Source organism: Acinonyx jubatus, chromosome F2 (assembly GCF_027475565.1).
Source record: "Acinonyx jubatus isolate Ajub_Pintada_27869175 chromosome F2, VMU_Ajub_asm_v1.0, whole genome shotgun sequence".
NCBI classification, from domain to species: Eukaryota; Metazoa; Chordata; class Mammalia; order Carnivora; family Felidae; genus Acinonyx; species Acinonyx jubatus.
In genome coordinates this window covers 12,980,001-13,006,438 of record NC_069394.1, presented here as the reverse complement: position 1 = coordinate 13,006,438, position 26,438 = coordinate 12,980,001, and the positions used below count along the sequence as shown (strand labels likewise).

Sequence of the window (26,438 nt, the reverse complement as noted above, 5' to 3'; positions counted from 1 at the left end):
TTTGGGAACCACAGACTATCTTTTGTGCTGTCACATATTCCGTTGTGAACTCTAACTAAAGTCAAAAAGGATTGAAATTCCTTTGAAATTGCCAAAGTTTTGCCCATTTGGAAACCATTGTCATCATCACTGTGTTCAAGATGGCAGGCCTTGACAGAATTTTGTCGAGGACTCTGTTTCAGCCTCTGAATCTCCCCTGGAACACAGAAATCCCTGTGCTGTTTCCTTCCGTCCCCACAGCACATGTCACCTGCCTCATGACATGAACCAAGCAGGCAATCTTTCCTCTCACCCGGGAGTGGCAGGTGCTCAAGTAGCAGGTTGGGTATGTAGGTACATGAATAAAGCCCTATTTTTCTCTTTTTTGTAAAAAATCAGTCATTTATTACACAAAGAGTAAATGAATGTTATCACCTTGAAAAAAAAAAGCTTTTCAAATAAAACTAAAGTTCTTTTTAATTACTGGGTCCCTATCCTTGTTTCTTTATCAACTCCACTTGGGTTATTTCTTTGGGGCACATGCTTGTAGACATTTCTAATGTATTTGTGTGCATGTGCACACACATAACTGTTTTTGTAGCCCTTGATAAACCAGTCACTTGCCTTTTCCCACTCATCAATATACCCAAGAGTGCTATCCATGGCAGCTGCCTTATTCTTTGTAACTGCCACTCAGTTTTATTACATCGTATGGTATACCTTTTATTTGCATCAAATAAATAAATTCTTTTTTTTCCTTTTTTAAATGTTTTATTTATTTTTGACAGAGAGAGAGAGAGAGAGAGAGAGAGAGAGAGAGAGAGAGACAGAGCGTGAGTGGGGGAGGGGCAGAGAGAGAGGGAGACACAGAATCCGAAGCAGGCTCCAGGCTCTGAGCTGTCAGCACAGAGCCCGACGCGGGGCTCAAACTCACAAACCGTGAGATCATGACTTGAACCAAAGTCAGACGCGTAACCGACTGAGCCACCCAGGCGCCCCAAATAAATAAATTCGTCATCTGCTTTCATGAGCGCTACAGTTTGGGATCCCTTATGTACATGTTGAAAAACTAACCGTGCCCACTGCTATATCTTTTGGTAGCTACAACACATTTCATGAAAATCAGCCAGCTGCCTTGCAGATTATGCCAGACCAGTAGATGGAATCATGTGGAATGCTAAGGATTGCCAGAGGGACCTGAATTCCCTTGTCTGCAGAAGCTAGGGAAGTACACGGGGCGTGGGGAGTTGCACAGGTCTCTGTAGCGAGTGATGTGAGATACAGTGTTGGCTGTGATGGTGGCCCACTGAATTTCCTTGGGCAGGTCATTGCCTCTCCTTGGACCTGTTTTTTCTCATCTGCACAATGGGCTCAGTGAGCCTTTCTCAGCTATTAGACTGTGATTTATAGGGCTTACACACACACTGCCCCAGGATTCCTATGTAGAACATATTAGCTTACTCTTCACTGTGTGTCAAGATGGGGAAGAGGCAATTTTAAAATACACTGGAGGGGCTCCTGGGTGGCTCAGTCAGTTAAGCATCCGGCTTCGGCTCAGGTCATGATCTCACGGTTTGTGAGTTTGAGCCCCGTGTCGGGCTCAGAGCCTGGAGCCTGCTTTGGACTCTGTGTCTCCCTCTCTCTCTGCCCCTCTCCTGCTCATGCTCTGTCTCTCTCTGTGTGTCATAAATAAATAAACATTAAAAAAATTTTTTTAATACTTTAAAATAACGTTTGAAGTTTCAAGTGATTAAATATACTTTGTTATATTTTAATTGAAATAGATTTATAAAATTTTAAATAGAGATTTAGCCCAGAGCTTTTAGCTGAGTAGAAGTCACAAAGTCCATAATGTCCTGCCTTTGGATCTTACTCTTCTTTCCTATTACTTTATGATCCAATTAAAATGGATACTCTTGTCCCCTTTGCTTTGTGTGATCTTTTGGTTCTAAGCAAGGCAGCGTGGGGTTGGGGAAGGAGACTGTGGGCCCCTAAGCTGTCCCTCCAGGCTTGTCTAGTTCTTAGACAAGTCACTAACCTTCTCTGGGTTTCCATCTGTTAATACTATGACTTCAAATTAGCTGAATAGCCACCAAAAAAGAAAGTTAAAAACCACACTCGCTCGTGTTTCTCTGGCGTTTCTGAGCTGCGTCACCTGCACCTAGTTCATCTTGTGAACTGACCAAAAAGACCACCAAAACCCCTCAGATCACCTTTTCACATGAGACTTGTGCAGCCACCCTCGCTCCCGGTAAAGACCCTCAGTGGGTTACTAGGGAGGCCCAGAGAAGGTTCTGTGCGGTCATGATTCAGAGGTAGAGTTTCCCGCCTGGGCCCTGATGCTTGCGTTGACGTGTACCCCTGCTTCGAGACGCAGGACACGAGGGGTCTGACTCACACACAGGTGGGTTTCCCTGGTGGTCCCAGCCAGGCTTTCCCACACGGGGTGACGGTTCTGGCCCCTTGTTTTGGCATTACACACGGGCCTGGAGGCAGTGTGATAGTGCAGGGGAAAGGTCGTGGTAAGAGGGTGTAAAACCGTGTGGGTGCCGTGGCCCCGCAAGGTCTCTGCTTTCCTGCTGTTTTCCACCCTGTGTGAGCTGCTGTTTCTGATTGTCCCTTGTGTGTAGGCTGGTGCCAGTCTGGGGGACTCTTCCCCCGAGAGCTTCTGGGGCAGGGAACTTGAGCAGCCTCCCCTTCCTACCCTGCTCTTTTTTTAAATTTTTTTTAATGTTTATTTATTTTTGAGTGAGAGAGTGAGAGCAAGAGAGAGAACATGAGCGGGGGAGGGGCCGAGAGAGAGGGAGACGTAGCATCCAAAGCAGGCTCCAGACTCTGAGCTGTCAGCACACAGCCCGAGGCGGGGTTTGAACCCACGAGCCCGCAAGATCATGACCCCAGCCGAAGTCGGACGCTTAACCGACGGGGCCACCCAGCCGCCGAGCCCTGCCCCATCTAAGAGACGGAATGAGACCCCGTAGGAGGTGCTCAAGCCCTCCCTTCCCTTTTCCCTGGAAAACCATTTTATAGGCTCTGAATCTGTAGCAGTTGCCAAAAGCCTACCATAAATGTAGTTCGCATTAACCAAAATGAAACAAAAAGGCAGCGCGGTGAATGGAGAGACAACCATCAGCGTGATACTTATCTGAAACCAGAGGGTAAACGAACTGAGGGCCCCATCCATTTACCAGCCCTCACTCCCTGCAAAGTTGTCCACCCGTCCCACCCCCACCTCCATTTCAATACAATACTTGCAAATCCGCTTTGCATTGTTACAGATACCTGCAGAGCAAGTCACATTGTCTCTTGTCTGTTTGATCCACTGCCAAGTGATCAATATAGTTTTAATTCACAGCCTGGAAATTTTAAGAATGACTCAACCTGACCTATGATTCACAGATACTTGATCTGAAATGCTTGATGTTATGGGGCTGGGTGGGAGGTACAATCAGAAGTAAATTTCCTGACCCTAAAGTCAGCTTAAGTGGGGGGTGCCTGGGTGGCTCAGATGGTTGAACATCCGACTCTTGATCTTGGCTTAGGTCATGATCTCACAGTTCGTGGGTTCGAGCCCCATGTTGGGCGATGCGCTGGCAGAGTGGAGCCTGTTTGGGATTCTTTCTCTCCTCCCTCTCTCTCTCTCTCTCTCTCTGCCCCTCCCCTGCTCTCTCTCACTCATTCACTCTCTCTCTGTCTCTCTCTCCCTCAAAATAAATAAATAAACATTAAAAATAAAAATCAGCGTAAGTGAAGAAGCATGGGGAGGTAGTTATCTTGCAGGTTGTAGGGCTGGTTCCTGCCCTCCGGAGAGGCAGTGTGTTGAGACAGCTTAGGGGAACCACATGCTGAGTCCCAGTTTATGCTGGTTTTTATACAGTTAGTGGGCTTATCCACCATTAAACGTATTTAGTGTGGAAATATGGGATTCTGGGGAGACTGGACCAGAAGTTCTTAAGTAAAGGTCCGAGGTTTGATTTTATTTAGAAGTGCCTCCTCCCGACCCCGTGCCTGGCTTCTAGTAAACAGTTAGTAAATAAAGGCTTGCTGTGTGGGTGAGTGAGTGAGTAAGATTCTTAACCTTCTCTCTTGGTCTCTGAATTTCTGCTTCCCATATATCTTTGTATGCTCGGCATCTGAATTTCTGTTTCCCACATATCTTTATGTGCTCGGCATCCCAGGGTGACTATACTGTCTCTAAATAGTATCTTTTTGACTAAGCCCCAGCTTCAGATGGCAAGTGCTTTGGATGAATGTCTGCAACCCCAGCTGTGTAGCAATGTGACTTTCAGTGAGTTACCCAAATGACTTACAATTTATCCAAGTACTAAGAACACCCACCAGCTCTTGTTATTTCTCCCCTTGCTAAACGATTCATAGACCTTTAAATATATTTAAATAAATGTACATATGTAAAATATTAGAAGAAATTGGAAAAAGAAGGAAAAAAGCATCCATAATCTCATGGCCCCAGATAGCGTGAGAACAATTGCATTATCAAGGTGCTGGAAACCATGTGTTGTTTTATACAAAGTTTTTCCCATGGTTATCTTAGGAAGCTCTTACTTTTTTCCCCATGGGCATTTTTCTGCAAGCATTGTCTGTGTTACTTCCGAACACTTTCAACTACCGTTTTTTAATTTGCTTTTATCCATGTGGGTGCCGGGGAGCAACTTCAGGCTGCTTACTCTTTTCTCTTCTGTAAATGAAGTTTTCCTTCTAGTATGTCCTGTATCTCAAGAGAATCTCAGAAGTGGAATCCTTGGATCAAAAGATATGAAAGTTGTTAAACTTTATCTATCTGCCTAGCAATATAGATACAGATATTTAAATTAATAGACTTACTGGAGCGCCTGGGTGGTTCAGTTCGTTGAGCATCGGACTTCAGCTCAGGTCCTGTATTCACTGTTCTTGCATCGGGCTCTGTGCTGACAGCTCGGGGCCTGGAGCCTGCTTCGGATTCTGTGTCTCCCTCTCTTTCTCTGCCTCTCCGCCACTCATGCTCTGTCTCTCTCTGCTTCTCAAAAATAAAGAAAACTAATAAAAAATTCATTCATTCATTCATTCATTCATTCATTCATTAATAAACTTACTAAGTTTTATTTATTTGAGTAATCCCTATACTAAGTAATCCCTTAGGCTGGAACTCACCACCCTAAGACCAAGAGTTGTGTGCTCTTCTGACTGAGACAGCCAGGTGCCCCAATAGACTTTATTATTTTTTTTTTATATTTTTTAAACGTTTATTAGTATTTTTTTATTTTTGTGAGAGAGACAGAGAGATAATGAGCACAAGCAGGGGAGGGACAGAGAGAGAAAGACACAGAATCCGAAGCAGGCTCCAGGCTCTAAGCTGTTCGCGCAGAGCCCGACCCAGGGCTTGAACCCATGAACTATGATGTCGTGAACTGAGCTGAAGTCAGATGCTCAACCGACTAAGCCACCCAGGCGCCCCAATAGACTATTTTTTTTTATTTAAAAAAAAAATTTTTTTTTTTTCCAACGTTTATTTATTTTTTTTGGGACAGAGAGAGACAGAGCATGAACGGGGGAGGGGCAGAGAGAGAGGGAGACACAGAATCGGAAACAGGCTCCAGGCTCTGAGCCATCAGCCCAGAGCCTGACGCGGGGCTCGAACTCACGGACCGTGAGATCGTGACCTGGCTGAAGTCGGACGCTTAACCGACTGCGCCACCCAGGTGCCCCCCCCAATAGACTATTTTTGAGAGAAATTTAGTTTTATAAAAAATCGAGTAGAAAGTAGAGCGTTCCTATATACCAACCCCCTGCCCCCACCATATTGTTAACATCTTGCGTTCATGTGGTACATTCGCTACAACTTATGACCCAATGTTAATACATTATGATGAATGAAAGGCCATACTTTATATTCAGGGTCCACTCTTTCTGTTGCATGGTTCTGTGGATTTTTGACCAATGCAAAATGTCACGTACCCACCATGACATTGTCGTGCAGAAGAGTTGTGCCATCCTAAAAATCCTCTGTGCTCCACCTGTCCATCTGTCCCTCCTTCCTCCCAAACCCCTGGCAGCCTCACTGATCTTTAGCTGCCTCCGTAGTTTGGCCTTTTCCAGAATATCATACGGTTTCACTCATACAGTATGTAGCCTTTTCTGTTAGGCGTTTTTCACTCAGTAAATATGCATTTAAGTCCCCTCCATGTCTTTATGTGGCTTGATGCTTCATTTCTTTTTAGTGCTGAATAATTTCCTTTGTCTGGATGTAGCACAGTTTTTGTATCTATTTACCTCCTAAAGGGCACCTTGGTTGCTTCCAAGTTTTAGCAATTACAAGTGAAGCTGGTATACACATTTGTGTGCAGGTTTCTTCGTTCTTCTTTTTTGAATTTTATTTTAACGTTATTTATTTATTAAAGAGAGGCAGGGCAGAGAGAGAGAGAGGGAGACACAGAATCTGAAACAGGCTCCAGGCTCTGAGCTGTCAGCACAGAGCCTGACGCGGGGCTTGAAATCGGGAATGGGGAGATCATGACCTAGGCTGAAGTCAGACACCTAACCAACTGAGCCACCCAGGTGTCCTATTGTGTGCAGGGTTTTGAGAGGGCATAAGTTTCAACTCATTTGGGTAGATCCCAGGAACATGATTGCTGCATCCCATGGTAAGATTATTGTTGCCTTGTAAGAAATTGCCAAAGCTTTATTTTTTCACATTTACTCAGCACTTTTAGTTATAATGCCACTAACACAGTTAATCCTCTAAATAGCCCCTGGGTTGGGAGTTCTTAGCTTCTCCTTCTGGTTAGGATCCTCCAGTGGTATTGCTGAAAGGAACTTTGAAGACCTCTGGACCTCTGCATGTCCTGAGAACAACTGTTGTGCTTTGTAGATGGTGGACCCGTATTTTGAGTGGCCAGGACCTGGATCACTAAATTCAAGCAAGGCAAACATCAGGGCTTTGAAACCACACTCAGTGTTACAGTGAACACCTTCTCCTTACTTTCAAGTCCACCCACTAGTCAGTACCACCACGTCAGCCAGGGATGCCCCAAGTGGTATTTCATTCAAGGACAAGTGCGTTGTGTCTACAAAGTCTCATGGCATTAAGATAGCAACAGCAATAATAAGGGACAACACGGATAACAGCCAGGAATTATCGATGGCTTAGTGTTGTCAGGTTCTTTACATATATTAATTCATTTACCCTCATAGCCACCCTCTGGTGAGGTACCATTGCTAACCACAATGGTGGCTTCTTAGAGATAAGAAGTTCGAGGCTAAGGGAGGCTGGCTAAGTTTCCCAAGCTTCCACAACTATTAGTGATAAAGCCAAATGTGTGCCCATCCGTTCTTGACTCCACTCAATAACGTACTACACCATAGTTAAGAGCTGGTGACTTAGTCCGCCGGATCGAGGTTAATATTCTGGGTCTACCATTTCACTAGTCATGTAGTCTTGACTTTGCGACTTTGAGCTGCCATGTGCCCATGTGGAAGGGGGAGAGGAAAACCCACTGTGGCAAATGGTATGCGTTTTCTCCTCAATAGCCATTGCCTCCCCACCGCATAGAACTGTGATATGTGGAGGTGGTATGGAAGAGGGCCCAGGCCTCAGGGAAGATGGTTTCCAATCCCAGCTGGATGAGATGAATCAAAATTGGTATAAACCAGATATAGAAATGGTGGGCAAGTCTAATTTCGTGAGGGGAAATGTGCTAGGGAGTGGGCAACTTTCCAACTAAAAAGACAAAGTGTCCCACAAAGGAGGCTCATTCTTATCTTTTTCTCCTGCCTGGATCTAGGGTAAGATACCTGGAGGTGTAGCAGCCATCTTGCAAGCATGAGGAGACAAGTCAACAGAATGAAATGCCAGAGCAGATAAGACAGAAAAAGCCTGGGTCTTTGATAGCATGGTTGAGCTGTTCCACCAGCCCAAGACAGGAGTCTACATCCAGACTTTCTGTTATTGAAACAATGGCCGCTTCTTTACGTCACTCCAAGTTGTCTTTCATTTGCAGCGGAAAACGTTTCGAATGGATACACAGACTTCCGCCAAAGCACAGCCAGTGTCGGGCTGTGTTGGGCTAGTACGGTGGTTAAGAGCCCAAATTCCAGAGCCAGAAGTCCCAGGTTCCAATCTCAGCTCCACCGTTACTAGGTATAGGGCCTGGGCAAGTCATTTAGCTCTTCTGTGACTCACTGGCCTCATCTGCAAAATGCTCAGCAAAGGTGTGGTGAGTATTGAATGAAGGATGATGGTCGTTCTTAACCTCATGTAACTAAATATTTTATACAATGATTAGAACACTGCTTGACCCATAGTGTCTATGTACCTGTTTATCCAAAAGAAAATAGAAAGGAAGAGAAGAAAAAAGAAAAGAAGAGGAAAAAAAAAAGAAAAGAGAAAAGAAAAGAAAGGAAACCATTATTATAGGCCTGGGTTTGGATCTTGATCTAATCATCTGGCCACTTGTGTTGAAACAGACTCTTGACCCTTTCACCACTGAGTCTCATGGAGCATGAAACTCCCCCTAAAGTCTGTCTCAAAGCAGCCCCAGCGGTGGTTTCTTTTTGACAGAAAAGGCCCCTTAGAGAACTGACTTGTGCAGGAGGAGAGGCTGTGGCCACAAAGTCGTGTCATGAAGCGAATGACCAAAATACCCAAACTTGCCCATGCAAATGGGTGTGATCTCCCTGACAGCCCTTTTAGAAGGCTCTAGACTTCTCGAACTCCTTTTTGAAAGGGTCTTTCCAGCCAGTGGCTTATTCTTTTGAACCTCATATCTTTCTTGCAGGGGCAGGGTGGGCGAGGTGGGAAGGAAGGGGCGATGCCTGCTTTCCAGGCCCTTCCTTCTCTGCCACGAGGATGAGACAGACCCCTGCCTGGCGTGTGAGGGAGTTGGCTTGCCCTGGGTCTCTCCCACTTTCCACCACACACATTGCCACCCTCTGTAGAGATCAGGGTTGAATTTGGGCAAGGGTTCAACGTTTGTTGGAAACATCTTTTGTGAGGTTAAAAAATCAACTGGTAGATGTGTCCATTAGCAAATCCGGTGATATCTTCCTTCAAAATGTGTGTCCATTTCACCCCTTCTCATCCCCTCTTCCAGTGACTTTACAGACCAGACTGCCTCCCCCTTCTGCCTGGACCACTGCAGTAGCCTGCCTCCAAACGGGCCTGGCTTCTACCCTCCCCTCCCTCCTCTCTCAGCAGCCAGGGAGATCTTTTCAAAATGTAACCCAAATCCTGGGACTCACCTGCTCAAAACCCTTCAGTGGAGTCCCACCCCACCTAGAATAAAATCCAGAATTCCTCTTATGCCCTATACGGCCCTCCCTGCGTGGACCCTAGGCCCTCGCTTTCTTCCTTTTCTCCTTGCTCACTCCACTCTCCGCACTGGTCTTTTTGCTATAGACCAAACATATCTAAGCGCAGGCTGGCTTCAGGGCCTTAGCACGGAATGGTCCCCTTTTCCGGAACATTCTTTCCCCTGGATTTCCTCACTGCATTCAGATCTCCATTCAGATGTCAACTCCCAGAGAGACTGTCTCTGACCATCCTCCCCCACTACAGTATGCCCCAGGCCCCACTTGCTGTCATTCTCCATAGGTCTCATGTCTTGCTGACATTATTACAGATTTGGTGACTTTTTGCATTTCCCAGCAGAATACAAGCCCTGTGAGGAAAGTATGTTGTTTTGTTCATTCAGATATTCCCAGACCCCAGAATATTCTGCAGCTGGTGCTCAGTAAATATTAAACTAGGTAAGGCCTTTTGGGGGTGGAAACAAGGTATATCTGACAAAGTCCTAAGCCTGATGTCTCTTGTAAACTCACGAAGCTGGCTCTGCACCTGCTTCTCGGAAAGCTACAGACAGGTTCCACACAGCGGGAACAACACTGGGTCGGTGTTTAACGTCCCCAAGGGAACCCCCCTGGACGCGCAGGTGACTGGATGACTCCATCCACATTTGTCTTAACATCCTCTCCCTCGCATCTGGCTCCCGTTCCCTTCTTGTGTTTCTGGGCACCAGACAAGCAGCGTCAACGTTTTGGTGTCTGTGCCAGTCAGGCGATGGTTCTCATCTGTGATGGTTCGAAAGCAAAGGGGCCCCGTTTCTTGACATTCTCCCCATTGAAAGGCGGGATCTACGTCCTTTCCTGGAGTCCTGTGATGGCTCTAGGCAGCGGAGCCGCAAAGGCTCACGCAGCTCCCTCCAGATCTCCTTACTCGCTCCGCGGGAAGCACCGAGGCCGGGGTGCTGAAGAGTCCAAGTGCTGGTGCTCTGGCGTGTGGTCTCAGCCCCCAGCGCTGGCCGACAGCCACACAAACTGCCATTTTGGATGTTTAGACCTTTTGCACTTTCAGATGACCATAGCCCGGCTGACATCTGACTACAAGGGCAGGGGAAACCCCAAGTCATGACTGCCCAGCCCAGCCCTTCCCAAATTCCTGACCAGAAACTCATGAGCGGCCTAAAGCGATTGGTGTTTTCTGATGCCAAGTTGTGCGATAATTGGAACTCAGCAGAACCCCACCCGCACTCTCTTCCCTCCGTACTAAGCACTATGAGTGAATGTTTCTTTAACACCCTGGTCGTCCGATTTCTCACATGTAAGTTAGGGGTGACCATCTACATTCATGTGGTTATTGTAGAACAGAAGCAGGTTTTGTTTCAAACCTAGTCTGGTTCCCAGCACATGCTGTATTTCCTCAAATCTGAGATGCTACCAGTGGCACGACTCCCTGTTAATTTACGTGTCATTAACAGAGGAGGAAATGCCTTCAATTAAACGACTGAGCGCCACTTGTCGGATGCATCCATGTTTGGGGAAGGTGAAATTTGAAAAGATGTGTGTCCGGGGATCTTTGGTTCCAAGAATCACACACACCTAGGTAAGCCCAGGCACAGAATTAGATCCCAAGTTTGAGTTTGGGCGGAATGAGAGGAAAGCTTGAAGCGAATGTGCCTTCTTTGGAAAGTCTCCAACCTGTCATTCTGCTTGACACGAGAAAACACAAAGACCAGTAGAGGTACCCTTGTGGTCCAGGCACAAACTGTCTTCCCCAGGCTGCTCTCAAATGGGAGAGTTCAAATGCTATCGGTCACAGTTATTCAGCAAAAACATATTTTGCACGAGGGATGAAGTCAGATCCCCAGTTTTGGCTGTAAGAGGACAAGCTGTTTGTTAGTGGAAGGTTCATCTCTAGTAATAGTAACAGACTGAGCCCCATTTATTTCTCTTCAGGTTTTGAGTCTTTTTTCTTTTTTTTTTTTTTTTTTGGACATGAACTAGTAGTGCCTTGTGAGATGCCATCCAGTGAGCAAAAGGGGTCTGGGCAGGGGGCAGAATGATGGGAGAGGGGACTCAGACTACATCTAAGGGAGCAGACACGTTAAGAAGCATCAGCATGCTAGCAGGCTTGAGGCTTAGCCTTCATACGGAGTGCCCCATTTGGCCAGTACAACCTTCATTTGCAAGGTGAGCCCCCTTCAGGACCAGAGAGGTTAAGTCTCTTGCTCAAAGTCACACGGTGTTAGTAGGTCAGCAATCCATCAGACACAGAGTTTGTGCTCTTAACCACATCGCTCTGCCGATCAGGGTGTTTCCAAGAATGCAGACGTGAGTTCACATGAGACTCCAGCCAGCCCAGTGCTCAGCATGGCTGTCTTTCTGGTCTCACTTAACAGAGAATTCCTTTTCTGTACCTTCTTTCTTTTGCCAATGTGAGTTTTCCACCGATCAGGTTCTTCTTACCTCCTCTTTTCCTTGGTGAAAACCAAAATGTCTTCCGAGGTCCAGCTGACATGAGGCATCTTAACCCTTGTTCCTACGGGGTGAGTCTGGCACCTTGCCCCTGGGGCAGTTTGGCTGGACCTCCTGGAGGTGCTGGTGGTGTTTCTGTGGGTCGCTCCTCTTAGACTGGAAGTTTGCTGAGGCTCTAGGGTTAGACCTGAGTCTGGATCCCCCCTCTACAGCTTACGACCTGGGTCCTTGGACAAGTTTCTTTGCTTTCCTGGGCTTTAATTTTTGTATCTATGAAAGGTGATAACTTACTTCTCAAGGTTGTCCTGAACATGAAGTGCGTTTGCTTAGATCACACGATAAGGCCCTAGACTGTCTGTTATTACATGTGAGGTTCTTGCTCAGTGTCTTTGTGCATCATCGCATCTCGTCCTCACAACCACCTTCTGAGGTAGGTTCTTTCACTCTCGTCCCCACTGTACAGATGAGGAAGCTGAGGTAAAACCACGTCCCCCTGGCCCCACAGCTAGAAGATGACAAAACCAGACTCGACTCTTGCCTCTGAAACCTGCTCTCTGGATGGGACCCCATTGGAAACCTCATGTGGACGGAGTTCTGAGGAGGTTTTGTCACCAACCAGCCCCTTGGGGTGTGCTTTAATTAAGGTCTTAATTTCCCACTCCTTCCTATCTAGGAGACCTTGATCCTGACTTACAGGAGAAGAATGCTCCAACCAGCTTTGTCTTGGCGAAATGTTTACATACTGCCCATTCCTGCCAATAACAGCTTCCCTCACCTTCTGGCTCTCGAGGGTGGTGGATTATCAGCACCATAATTGCCCATTTATATAATGAGCTAAAAACATGGATCAGGTTATTGGCCTTCAAAAGCTCAAGCAAACCCCTAAGTGAAATTCAGATCCCACTTCATTCTCCAATCCAAGGATGTCATGGCCACTGTCATCATGTACCTCGAATGACTTGGCTGGTTGAGTTCCTTTCTGGTTGACTGTATTGCCAATCTCACGGGCACCCCCTAAAATGCAGGCAAAAGAAAGCAGGCATTTCTGATATGTTGTTTTCATGTTTTCCTCAAGGAGTGTCAGTTAAAGTCCCTGAACAAAATGAACTTCATTTTGTTTGCCATAGAGTATTCTGAATGAATAGAGCGAGATCCGTCATCCAGGGGTCTGATGCTGGGCAGGCCCTTGAGAAGACTGGGCTCCTCAGAGGAGAAAGCGGGGCAGGGGTGGGTGGGTGCACTCCATTTGGCAGCAAGGCAGAGATCTTCCTGTTTGAAGATGGATCTGGAAAAAGCCGAGGGGCTCAGAGGGTGCTCCCAGGTTGAATCGCAGTCCCAGCTCATTGTGCAGACCAGGCAGCCAGTGCCATGCTTGGGACGGCAGCCATGACGTTGGCCTCCCCTGTTCATGGCAGCACAGGGATTGAAACTGGTGGAGAAAGATATCAGGGCAGAAATTATTCAGGACCTGCCCCGTGTCAAGCACTGGGAGAGTCTCCTCAAACATTTGGGGGATTTTCCTTGTATCGACTCATGCTGACTTCTGATTTATTCCCGTTGTCCTCTCTGAGTGATGGGTGACTTCAGTCCGTTGAAATGTATAGAGACCTATTTTATGGCCGAGCATAGGGTCTGTCATAGATAATGCTGGGTGTGCACTTGAGAGGATGTGTCCTCTACAGGTTTGGATGGACTGCTCCATAGATGTTATTTGTGAAGGCCCAGGACTGTGCCCGGGAGTGGACGGTGTTCACTCTGCAATGCTCCCGGGGGAAGGGCAAGGGCATACGTCCAAAGAGCTGAGAAGGCACAGCCAGGCTCTGACCCTGGGAGGCAGACATGGTACCAGCTTGTTCTCCAAGTGGCCCGACTAAGAAGAAAAGGCTGAGAGCCCTAGAGGGACCTCTGAGGTCAGGAGAAGATGGCTAGAGATTTGCTCAAGGGTGGGGAATCAACCCATGGAAGGGAGCGGAGCAACCATGCGCCCTTGCAACTCTCTCTCCCACGGCCTCTCTCTTCCCTGCACGCGTTCAGCAAACATCCGTCCGAGACTTGATCTTCATAGTTGCTGTGCTAGGCTGCGGGATAAAGGACTCAACATTGCCCCTGCCCTCCCAGAATCTGCAGGGTGCTAGGGATGCAGATAATTAACGGGCAACCTTGCCAAGCAGGGTGGGGGCCGTAGCTGGAAAAGTGCATACCTATCAGAGTATAGTCATTCCTGCCTACCTTCTCCCTCTCTCTTTCTCAGTGACACAGATTCGCAGATAAATGAGAATTTCCACAAGGAACGTAAAAGATGAAGGAAACATGGTCCTATCTGTAAACCTATTTAGGAAATAATTTCACGAAGGGCAGGGAACTTGTGAGTTCAGAGAGCCTGGCATGCCAGGACCAAAGAGAGAGCTTTGAAACGTGTGTGTGTGTGTGTGTGTGTGTGTGTGTGTGTGTGTGTGCGCACATGCCCACACTGGACCCTTTTTTACAAACTGGAGAAGATCTGGGTGCCTTTGGAGAACAATGCTTTTTTTTTTTTTTAGTTTATTTTTATTTCTTTTGATAGAGACAGAGACAGCATGACTGGGAGAGGGGCAGAGAGTGAGGGGGGAGAGAGGGAATCCCAAGCAGGCTGCACACTGCCAGTGCAGAGCCCAATGCGGGACTTGAACTCACTGATCATGAGTTCATGACCTGAGCTGAAGCCAGATTCCAGGCGCTCTAAGAATAAAGCTTTTAGAATACCTATGGTACAACACTCAGGATGACAAAGGAAAACAATGATGTTAAAATGCAGCTGCATGCAGGGACCTCCATCGCCCACGCCCCTTCCTGGGAGAGGGGGGCCTGGAGGTTTCTGGAGTAGCGAAGAGAGATTTTCAGGCAAGAAAGAAAATTCTTTCTACAGTTTGGTAATTCTGTATTTACGGAACTAGCCATCTCCAAGACTCAGATGGCTTTCCCCCCTTTTCCATTTCCCTTGTTGTCCCCCTGGATGGAGGAGGGTGGGAAGTTAAAGGCTGACTTTGATGGGAGGGAGGGAAGCCTGAGGCTGGGTGGTCAGAGAATGTGTTTCTTTGGTAGCCTTTGGGTAACTTGTTAGGCTTTTCTACCCTATTTGAGAGTTTACTGAATAGAGAGGACATCCCGGGAGGGGAGGGTGACCCTGTATGGGAGCTGAAGAGAAGCCTGAGGTTCAGGGAGGACCCATGCTCTACTCTGGCAGAGGCTGTGGGCCCCATGAGACCAGACACATTATGGAGGCAGCTGCTTTGCTTATACCCTGCACCCCCCCATCCTTATTCCCACCCTAGGACCCGAGGTTCCACATTTTACCCATGAGACAACACTGAGCTGAGTTAATCCGAAATCACGCAGCTCCAGCTAGAAGTGGGGGAGCTGAGATCTGACTCCACGTAATCCCAGGCTCTGAGACCCTCGTTGCCACTGCACCATGTCCAGCTGCCTGCCGACAGCGTGGAGACCTTGGGTGCGGCTCCTGGAATCAGGTTGCCTGGGTTCCTATCCCAGCTCAACTGTCGAACGGCATGATGATCCAAGGTAAGTTCCTGACCCTGACCTTCCCCATCTCTGAAATGGGATGGTTTTACCACCTTCCTCGGGGACTTTTGCTGATGACTTCAGAGATAATGCACTTAAAGCTTTGAGCACGCGAGCCTGACGTGTCCGTGCTCGTGAGAGTTGGTTGCTGTGGTTATTATTATCCCAGCAGGATAAGGAGCAATGTTCGGGGGGCCCTGGTGTGCGGTCGCCCCTCTGTTTACTCCTCCGGCTGGCAGGCGGTCAGGGGTTTGTTTTTCTGGTACGAAGGTGGTCCTGGTGTTCCGGAGTGACCCGGCAGGGCTGAGATTATCATACAACCCCGCACGCCCGGCCAAGTTTGGCACTCGCCTTGGCAGCCTGCACGGCCTGTGCCACTGTGGTCGAGGGAACTGCTCATTTTTAGGCTGTTTCTCACTTTGGAGAAGCCTGACCTTCGCTCAGGGTGATCCTCTATTCCCACGTCACACGCGGCCCACTCACCCACTCCCTCCCAAAGCACGACATTTGTTACTCCCCAGGGAGGCAATGAGGTCACGGCGCCTTCAAGATCCTTGTTTTTCCTTCATCTCTTCCCCTGCCCTCCTAACTCTGCCCCCCACTGGTGTTTCTCAGACACCGGAGGGGGGTGCCATGAGGACCGGGAGGCAGCGAAGAACAGGGCCCCTGGCCTCCAACAGCCAGGGCATCGCTGCTCCAAGCTTCAAGTTCCTTGTCGGCAGAGAACATTGCACGTGGTTTATGTGTACAAACCTTTAAAAATAGATACAACCTTTCATCAGGTTGGGAGACTTGAATGATTCAATAGGAAAACCCATGCGAACATATCACAAGCTCTCCTCTTGCTGAGCCCGTGCCTGCCTTCCAGCCTGGCGGTGGCCACAACTGCTTTGGGCCTCGGGCCGCCCCCACCTCACCTGTGGGGGCTGCAGGGAGGGGCTCAGCGGCTCAGCCTTGCTCCCAGCCCCCAGGGGCTGCAGACTGAGAGCCTCAGGCTCTGGCCATTCCTGAATTGTCACAGCAGAGCAGATGGCCCCCAGGAGTCCCCAGCGCCCTGCAGCTCATCCCTTCTTCCGGGCAGGGGCCTCAGGCCTTCCTCTGGGGCTGTGGTGCCTTTTGCGCAGCTGGTAGGTCCCTTGCCCTCCACACAGCCTTCTATCTCCCCACTTTGGACCTTGTCCTTTCTGTTTCTTGCTGCCCAGGTGCCCATCTCTGATGGCTAAAATGCGGCTCGGCTCAAAGGACCCCTCCCTGAGCTTCACCCGCTGGCCCCACATCTGGAACAATTGTGCGTATTTTTCAACCTTAAAAATCCACTTTTCAGCCTTCTCGTTTTACGTATGTGACTTATTTGTTGCCACGCTCCATAAGGAAAGGTCTCACCGCCACCAGGCTCAGGGAGCTGGGAAAATGGAATGAATGTGGGCTTCTCTCTGCACCTCTGTTCTCCCATCTGTGAAATCAGAATGACCATTGTAAGTCGCCAGCCTTCTTAAGAGTTGTCATAAGGCTTAAAAGAGGCTCTTGACGTGAACATCTCCTACCTCATGGACCTGAACATTTAAAAAGATCAGTGAATGAACGATTGATCGAATGATCGAATGAATGAATGAATGCCTTTATGGTTCTGTTTGCAATTGTCAAAAACAGATAGACTTTTGCTATCATCCGTACTGTCCTTAGGAATTCTGTACTTGTGGCTTGGAAACCTAGGTTCCGGGTTAGACTCCTGAGTCACCCACTTTAGGATGTGATCCAGGCATGAACTGAATCTTCCCACACTGCAGTGACATCATGTAGGACAGAGGTCAGTAAACTATGACCTGTGGGCAACCTCCAACCCACTGCTGCTTTTGTACAGCCCAGAAACTGAAAATGGTTGTTATGTTTTCAAATGTTGTTTACATTTAAAACTTTACATGTTTGCATGTACATTTGATTTAATTTATATATTTTTAACTTTTTTTTTTTTTTTTAATTTTTATTTATGAGAGACAGGGAAACAGCACGAGTTGGGGAGGGGCAGAGAGAGAGGGAGACACAGAATCCGAAGGGGGCTCCAGGCTCTGAGCTGTCAGCACAGAGCCCGACGCGGGGCTCGAACCCACAAACTGTGAGATCGTGACCTGAGCCGAAGTTGGACACTTAACCGACTGAGCCACCCAGACGCCCCTCATTTCTACATTTGAAAAATAAAAACTCAAAAGAAGAATGCTATTTCCTAACACATGAGAACTATGGGAAATTCCGAGTATCTACGGATGGAATTTTATTGACAGCCCGCCATGCTCGTTCCTTGATGAACTGTCTCTATGGCGACAGGGGGTGCATACCTTGCTTGCACTCTCTAAGGCACAGTCGAGTAGGTGCGACAGACACCACATGGCCCACGACTCACAATTTTTTACTACCCAGCCCTTTGCAAAAAGACTTTGCCCAATCCCTGGTCTGTGAGACAGGAGCAATGGTGCATACCCACCCCTCTGTGCGGATGAAGTGTTCAATTCAAGCGCCTAGCACCAAGCGGAAACTCTAGAAAAGTCCGTCTCTCCTCTCTCTCCCTTTCCCATCTTCATTCCTTTCCACAGAGAGCTCTTTTATTTCAGGGTCCAAGCCACATAAAACCATAAAAAGAGGACGGCAGGCTGGCTCCCACCATGCCCTGCGCAGACGGGCCTTCAGACAGCAGGGCTGTGTTCATCGGCTCTGTCCCCTGGCCCTCGGCCGCCCTGGCCAGGCCAGTCTGTGCGGCTGCTGAGGGTGGGGCCCCGTCAGAGCTCCCCCCCCCCCCCCCCGTGTCCTCAGGGACGTCTGGGCCATCGTGTAGGGGTGCTCTAGGGAGCTGCCTCTCTTGCATTTATCAGAGGCTGGTGGTTTCCACCCCATCGTTTCTGCTTTGGGGCATTTCTGGAAGCTGGGCCAGTGCCCCACAATAGGTGCCCATAGCCACATGTTAGCTCAGCTCGGGAAGAGCGCTCAGCAGATGCAGCCTCTGGGCTGGAATCCAGGGTCTTGGTCCCGAACTGCAGGATGGCACAGAGTCGTGGCCAGACCCGAGGTTTGGGATCTGGTCTGGCAGCCCAGCCCTGCTCCTCACAAGCTCTGGGATGTCCCCGCTGGGCTTCTTTCCTTCCTCTGGAAAGTTGGGGTGATGGTTTCTCCTGCGGAGGGGCATAGACAGGGTTTTCATCACGTAAGCAGGGTTTTGCCTTTTTCTGCACTGAAACCCTATGCCGAGAACAGCGGCTGGCCTGTGGTGAGCACACAGCAAACACCTGTTATTGAAAAGACATCCACTCAAAAGAGAGAAAGTATGTGGCGTGCCTGTTGCATCATCGGCTCGCATGAAATAGTCACAGTGCTGTGTCTGCTCTGAACCAGGAATCAGCACGCTACAGCCCACAAGCCAAATCTGGCCCACTGCCTGATGTAAATCAAGTTTTATTGGAACGCGGCCACACCCATTCACTTACCTGTTGTCCAGAGCTGATCTCCCACAGCAGCGATGGAGCTCCATCGTTGTGAGAGAAACCTGTGGCCTTGCGAAAGCTAAACTACATCCCGTCTGGCTTCTTACAGCAAATCCTCGTGGCCCCTGCTGTGAACGTTGAGGCCACCCTGTCCGCCGGTGACCACGGATTGCATTTCCCCCCGATTGCAGGCGTGTGGGCAGTTACAAGTTGAAAACCAGCAGCCGGCTTCAAATACATTTTCTTCATGCCCTCTCTGAAGTACTTCGTTTTTCCTTTGACACCTTAATTCTGCCACGCTATTCCAGCATGCTGAGAATAGACTTCTCGATGCCCTGCGGCTCTCACGGGTAAGGTGGTGTTACTCTCATTTCTGGGTAAGAAGAAACTCAAGCCACCCGTCAATTGCTGGTGTATTCATTAGGGATTGGCCATGTGTCCTGCAATGAGTCTAGGCCTCCTCACAGGAGAAGAGTAAAGATAAAATAAGGATAATGTGCTAGATGCAACTTACTACTTGGTTCCAAGGGATGAAGTGCTGGCCGGGAGCCAAAGGAAGGTCACTGTGTCTGGGGCACAGAGTGCATAGGTTTGTCATTGTTGTGAATGGAGGGACCTTGGACACCTTAGTTACCTTCACTTGGCGTCAATTTTCCAATCTGTAAAATGGCAACAATGATACTTCACCACATCAGGTTGTTCTGAAGACTAAATGAGATCAAACGCCTGAAACACAGTAACTACTCAGCTATTTTTATAATAAGTCCTTTATTTCTCAGTTTGGGAGAGAGATAGTCAACAGCTTTTTGCTACATGTTTTTGCTCCCTTAGATGGTCAGGGCCCACAGTTAGGAGCCTCTTACAACTTTGATTTTGGGGGTGGTGAGAACGATCTTCCTGGGCACCACTTACTAAGGGCTCCCTGTCCACGGTGCCAGCTGAGCAAGGCGGGGTCATTGTCTAGTTACCATTTCATGGTCAGCAGATCTTTTTCTTCCTTTCTGTCTACAAAGACAGAATAACAGGCTTCCAGGTCCCTACGCCCCAAGGAAGAGACTGACCAGGAACCCATGAAGGCTGGGTTCAATGAGACAAGTACATCCTTGCAACTAAAGGTGCAGGAAGTCAGCCAGGACTTCCAGGCGTGGAGCCTGGTCACTTCTGTCTTGTTCATGGCTTAGAACAGCGCCTGGAACATGGTAAACGGTTCATAAATGTTGGGGAGGATAAACAGTCCCCTCTTGTGAATGTCACACTGCCTGCTGTCCTCAGAGGCTCTGGCTTCCTGTGTCTCTTAGACTGTGATGCCATGATGCCAACAGGTGAGGTCCAAGCTCAGAGTGAGAGGTGAGAGCACACAGCAGCCCTGCCTGGCCCTCCCCGTGTCCCTGGTCCTACCACATTTCCTCTGCATCACCTGTCCAGGCTTCTCATCACTGAGTCTGCTGTTCCCCCTGTGCCCAGGGCTCTTCCCACCATTGCCCCTAGCCCAGCCCTGTAAGGTGCAGGAAACGAGCCAACAGGACCCTGGCCCCAGCCACATCTGGATCTCCAGGCTCAATCTCCGTCTATACCGGGGAATGTGAGATTACAGTCTGCAGGCCAGATCTGGTCAGTGGTCGGTTTTTGTAAGGACCTTGGACTGAGAATGGTGTTTACATTTCCAAAGGGTTGAAAATTTTAAAAAGAATGCACAACAGAGACTATATGGCTGACGAAGCCCAAAACACTGACTCTCTGGTCCTTTATGGAAAAGTCTTGCTGACTCCTGGCCCAGAAAGTCCTCTGAGACACTAGCCGGGAGGACCAACTGTGTGAACCAGGCCCCGTGTCAGGGCTTCAGGCTCGGAGTTATTTCTTGCCACTTACCAACCCCGAGGCAGGTGGGGTTCGCCCATACTCTGTCCCATTCCGGACCCCTTGTCGCAGAGATGAACTTCAGAAAACGACCGCCCTCTGCCAGCATGAATTTCTGTCTTCCTCTGACCCACAGTCAGTGACCAGGTGTTTGGTACCCCCGCCTCCTCTCCCCTCCCGGCCACCCCCCAAGACAGTTCATCTCCTGTGGGGCTGACAAGGCTGTGCTGCCTCTGTCTGCCCCACGCAGTGGCCTGGAACCCTATTCTGTTCTGCTCCCTGAGTCCTGACACTTTTCCATGAGCTGGGCCTGAAGTTGTTCCCACTGAGTCTCTCTTCCTGGGGGCATCCCTGTGCCCTCTTGTCTCTGCTTCCTTCCACCCATCTTGTCCCTCCCATGAGGAACTGGATCCATGGCCTCGGGTCAAGAGTGCACACGGAGGTGCAGTTAACTCCTGGTACCGGGCCTGGACCCTTTGTAGCCCAAGGACTGCAGCTGAGATCCTCCCCTCCTGGGAGAAAGAGGAGAAGCCCCTGGGTTCAGAGTAACATGGAGGACAGCCCAGAGGTGGTGTTGCAACCCAGGGGAAACATTGCACTTCAGGGCTGTGCAGGTGGAGTGGTGCCTTGCAATCAACAGTCTAAGCACAGGGGCGCAGGAGGGGTAAGAATGGAAAGACAGCTGCCAAGAGGAACAGAGAGCTTCTCAAATCCCCCCCAGCCGGTCTCCTCCCCACAGCACCAGCCCGGCTTTGACAAAACCCGCCCTTCCGGTAGTAGTCCCTCCACCTTGGCTGGAAATCACTGTGTGCAGAGTGAAGACAGAGGCCATCTTCTAGTGTGACCATGGACAGGTTACTTAGCGCTCTGCACCTTACATTCCTCTTTTTTTCAGATGGTGATGGTGGTAAGTACGTGGTAGGGTCTTATTCATAGATCACATGCTCCTGGCACTTAGTAGGTGCCGAGTGTGAGAATGACTCCCCCGGGGGATGCCGAATTGTGAGCTCTTCCCAGGTCATCCTGGGAAGGATGCTCTCAAGAACGCTCTGCAATTGAGGATGTACGGGAGGCCCCTAGGTCAAGGCTGACAGGAGAGGCCTCTCAAGGGCCCGACCAACATGCTGTGTTTCTCCTTCTGAGGCTGAAGAGGCAGACTCTCTCCAGACTGGAGAGTCTCGCCAGCGTCTCAGACTTCTGATTCCCCTGGCTTCATATCCACCTTTCTGTGGTCTTCTCCATCCTTGTTAATGACAACGCCAACTCTTCAGTCGCTCAGCCTTGGAGTCAGTTAACCTTGGTCTCCCCATCACTCACCTATCCTATCCAGACCATCAGCAAACCATACCCAGAATATCATGCCCTCTCACCACCCCAAAGCCCCTACCTGGGTCCCAGCCGCCGTCATTTCTTGCCTGCATTAGTACAACAGCCCTTGAAGGGTCTCTGCGTCTGCCCTTTGCCCCTCTACAATCTGTTTTCACAGCAACAGCCAGAGTCACCCTTGGAAGTCAAGCTGGGGCACATGACCTTTCTGCTCCAAACCCCCCCGCAGGCTTCCCATCCTGTTCAGAGTAAAAGCCACGGGCCTTGCAATGGTCTGGGAGGCCCATGTGAACCAGCCCCACTACCCTGACCATGCCCTCGTTCCTTCTGTCCTGTTCATCCCACCTGCCATCCTGCCCCTGCCCTCTCGCAGACACTCGAGCTCCCCTCAACAGCTTGCTCTTGCTGGACTCCCTCATCACCGCTCACTCCCTTAGCTCTTCCGGGCCTTTGTTCTGGCCTTACCACCTCAGCCAGGCCTCCCCTGGCCACTATTTCACATTCACCGTCGTACCCCCCCCCCCCCCCGACCACTCTGCAACTCTCATTCTTCTCTTTCCTGCCTTTATTTTTCTCCGTTGTTCTTGGCACCTGTACCGTGCCTCACGATTGTGTGAGTTGATCCATTAGTGCCCCTTATCTCGCTGGAGATTCAATTCCAGGGGGGCAGGGATTTCTGTCTTAGCCCCCGCTGAGAACCCCACCTGTGACATGGTAGTACTCTGTAAATATTTGTGGAATGAATGAATGACCTTAGACCAAAGACAGCCGGCACAGAAAATAAACCTCTATTTCAAGCAAAAGCCTTTTGGTTTTATATATATATATATATATATATACGTACATATATATGTATATACGTATATATATATACACACACATACATATATATATGTAAATATATATGATAAAATATATGTGTTTTATATATTTATATATGACTGAAAGTTTCAAGCATGTATATCATATATAGACATAGCATGTATATCAAGATATATATAAAAAGTTCATGTGTGTATATATATCTCTCAAAGACCAAAATATATTTTATATATATAACCGAGGTACCATGTTTTTTGCAAAGGAGGACACTTTCTGGCTTCCCTGGCTGCCTGCCAAGATGCACTCAAGCCGTGATGTACAGTCAACGGGGCACTTTTCGCCTCTGGTTTTCCAGAGTGGAGAGCACATCATTGCCAAGAAGTTTCTGCCTCACTCTTAGTTCCCCAGGGTGGCCTGCCAGTCACCGGTGTGGTACCTCAGACAATGGAGATGCAGGGGCCGTGACTCCCTGCCTGTATGTCAAGGTCTTCGACGCCCACTTGCGCATGAGCTGGAAGAGGCGTGTCCATCTCAGAGCGTGAAGAGCTGGCGAAGTCCCCACGGTTTCTCTCCGTCTCCTGGACCCACTTTCCCCTCTTCACAGTGGCTTCTTTGTGTCCCCCAAGGGGCCATCTCCTGCCCCTCCAGCTCATCTCCAGCTCGTGGCTTTGCTGACTCCTCACCTACCTGTGCTGTTTTCTGTACTGCATAGAACTGGGTCCTCCAGGAAGACATATTGGAGTCCTGACCCACAGCAACTGTAAGTGTGACCTTATTTGGAAATAGGGTCTGTGCGGACATAATCTGGTTTAGATGAAGTCATTCTGGATCAAGATGGCCTCCAATCCAGTCATGGTGTCTTTGTAAGAGAGATGGACAGACGGGGAGAAGGCCGTGTGAAGGCAGGGGCAGACATGGGTGGGGACGCTTCTGCAAGCCATGTGGTGTGTAAGGTTGCTGGCCCACCACAAAGGCTAGAGGAGGCCAGGAAGGACCTTGCCTTTTAGGTGTCAGAGGGAGCATGGCCCCATGGACACCTCGATTCAAGACCTTCATCCTCCGGAACTGCAACAGAATAAAGTTCTATGGTTTTAAGCCTCCCAGTCTGTGGAGCTTTGGCCACCCCAGAAGACCCACACACTCCCCTCCACCCTTCCGTCTCCTCCTCAGTGTCACCTCTTTGTTGAGTTACCCACCCGGGGCACATTTTACCATTCTTCCACCAGGTGCTTATTACCGTGTGTGATTCTGTTTTGCAAGCTTCCCCTGGTGCTCATAAGCCCTCTGCCGTGTCCATATTGCTCACCGCGTGTCCTCAGTCTCTAACACAGCATCTGCACACACTGGGTGGGCAATAAAGTATTTGTAGGACGCATGCATTGCAGTCCAGGGGAATCTTCCGGACTTACAGAATTAGTTCGTGTCATAGAATCTCCAGTCAGAAGATGACCCTGGGTACTTCCCCTAGAAATCCTCAAAGTGCAATTATTCAAATCGAGTTGTTCAACCCAAGTCAGTTGCAGTAAAACAAGAGAGACTTGAGAGTCGGTGAGTACTTTCCCAGCCAGGGTCTGTTCTCACTGCTTAGCCTGAATGTGTTTTCCTGCCAAGAATCAAAAATGAGTTTTACCAGGGGGTTAGCAACACCTTAAATAGAAGAAACACCTCCAAAAATACAAGTTCTTTCGCACTTACCCTCCTCCTCAACCTCCCTCCCAGCTGCCCATCACCGGGACCTCCCAGTCGTGTCTCTGAGCCCTATTTCAGACCTCTCCAAATCCTATGGTATTTTCCCTTCTTGGGCTTTAGATGGAGATGTCCGGTGGGTGCTTTTAGGTGGTTCTAGAATTGACATCTCTTCTGAGACTCGTCTGGCCCATGAACTTGGAGGTTTGGCCTCTAGTGAATTCAGAATGGCCTTTATTGAGCACCTACAATGTGCTGGCTGTGCACAGCAGGGAAGTTTTACAGTCTGTAGCCTCCTTTCCTTTCCATGTAATCTGTTCCAGAAATCTATGTTTGCCATGAAGTGATCTCACTTCAGAGCTATTTTACTGATGAGGTAACTGAAACTCAGAAAGGTTAAGTAATTTGCCTAAGATCACACAGTCAGTAAGTGGTAGAGCCCTTTTCAAACCTGGGTCTGTCTGACTTCTGAGCCAGTGGGGTTTGTGTTTTTTCCTCTAAATTTACAAACGATGAAAGCGACCCTAGTCAGAAATTGCGTTATTGATAGCAAGGAGTTTTATTTTATAAGGATTCGGCTGTGCCTGGGACTGTGGTATCAAGGGTCATCCAGGAGCCTGTTGGGAGGGGTTTATGGACCTGGGACCCTTGATAGGCGCTCAGGACGCTCCATTGACCTTCCAAGCACTCTGGCTGGGGGGTCATCTGCTCCCAGCACTCTACTTCCTGACTCTGGGCATTAGACTGGCCATTTCTCTCCTCCAGCCTCGGTTTCCCCAACCATAAAATTAAAACTCAGATTCAGTGATCTTTGAGCAGCTGTCCTGCCCTGATAACCTAGGACGTTAGCACCTTGGGGCTGCAGCCACCATTCTCCCATGCCCCTCCAAATCAAACCTTCCACTTATTCCTGGAGCCCATGGTCTAGTCATCCATGCAGGTCCAAGGCATCCATGCAGGTCCCTGCTGTCAGAGGCCCCCCTTCCGCATCTCTCCCCACTCCTGCAGTTCATATCCTCTTCTTTCCTGGAGCCAGTCCTGCTGGGACAGGTTTCTTCACCTCCCTGTTCTCCTCTAAAACCTACCTCATTGGCTCATTGTGAGGATGACCCAAAACGAAGCCAGAACCAGCGTCCACGGCTTTCTAGGGGCCGAGCTGTGTGGCGTTGGCCCAGAGGCAGACTCTGGAGCTCGGCAGATGTGCTCAAATCTTGGCCATGACACTTACCCCCTTACCAGCTGTGTGGTAATGGCGCCTGAATGGCTGTGTGGGTATGCGCAAGTTGCTTTACTTCTCTGTGCCTTATTTTTTTTTTTTAAGGTTACTTATTTATTTTGAGAGAGAGCAAGAGTGAGCGAGCTTGGGGAGGGTCAGAGAGAGAGAGGGAGAGAGAGAGAGAATCCCAAGCAGGCTTTGTACTGTCAGCACAGAGCCCATTGCAGGACTTGAACTCACAAGCTATGGGATCATGATCTGACCCAAAATTAAGAGTCGGACGCTTAACTGACTGAGCCAGCCAGGCGCCCTCAGGTTTTTCTTTTGTAAAGTGCAAACCCATCTACTGGCTTGTTATGAGGGTTGAAAGCGTTCATATTTGTAAAGCACATGAAATAGTGGGGGGCACATGGCGAGTGTTATCTCAGAGTTGGCCATCGTTATTAGGTCATCTGATTCTCAAATGAGCCTGATGTAGGAGTGCTCTTCCTATCCTCATTTTATAAACGGGGAAGGTGAGTAACTTTGCCAAGGCCCTGACCCCATGTTGGCTAGCAGGGTCATAGCCTTCAGCTATTCTGACTGGCAGAAATGGGGGGGGGGCGGCGGGTAGGTTCTCCGAGTGAGTTGAATGGTCTGCCATAGCCATCTTGAAATTCTGAATAATTGTATCTGAATTTGTGCTTGGGACGTAAAGTCCTGCCTCCTATCACCTTCTTGCCTCCTCGGATGGGTTCCTGGCTGTCCCCTCCCTTCCCTTGCCACCTCTGGCACCTACC

At 49.0% G+C, this 26,438-nt stretch overlaps 1 long non-coding RNA gene across 5 annotated transcripts in view; it reads left to right on the top strand.

Moving 5' to 3' along the window:
* The window catches only part of LOC106976892 (uncharacterized), a 368,177-nt gene that overhangs the window by 236,693 nt on the left and 105,046 nt on the right, over positions 1–26,438 (top strand). For all 5 annotated transcript variants that reach the window (XR_008292651.1, XR_008292649.1, XR_008292650.1 and 2 more), the window contains 5 exons: positions 7,758–8,189; positions 15,036–15,282; positions 16,485–16,570; positions 18,862–20,074; positions 23,020–23,983. This is a non-coding gene — a long non-coding RNA (uncharacterized LOC106976892). The remainder of the gene's footprint in view (positions 1–7,757; positions 8,190–15,035; positions 15,283–16,484; positions 16,571–18,861; positions 20,075–23,019; positions 23,984–26,438) is intronic.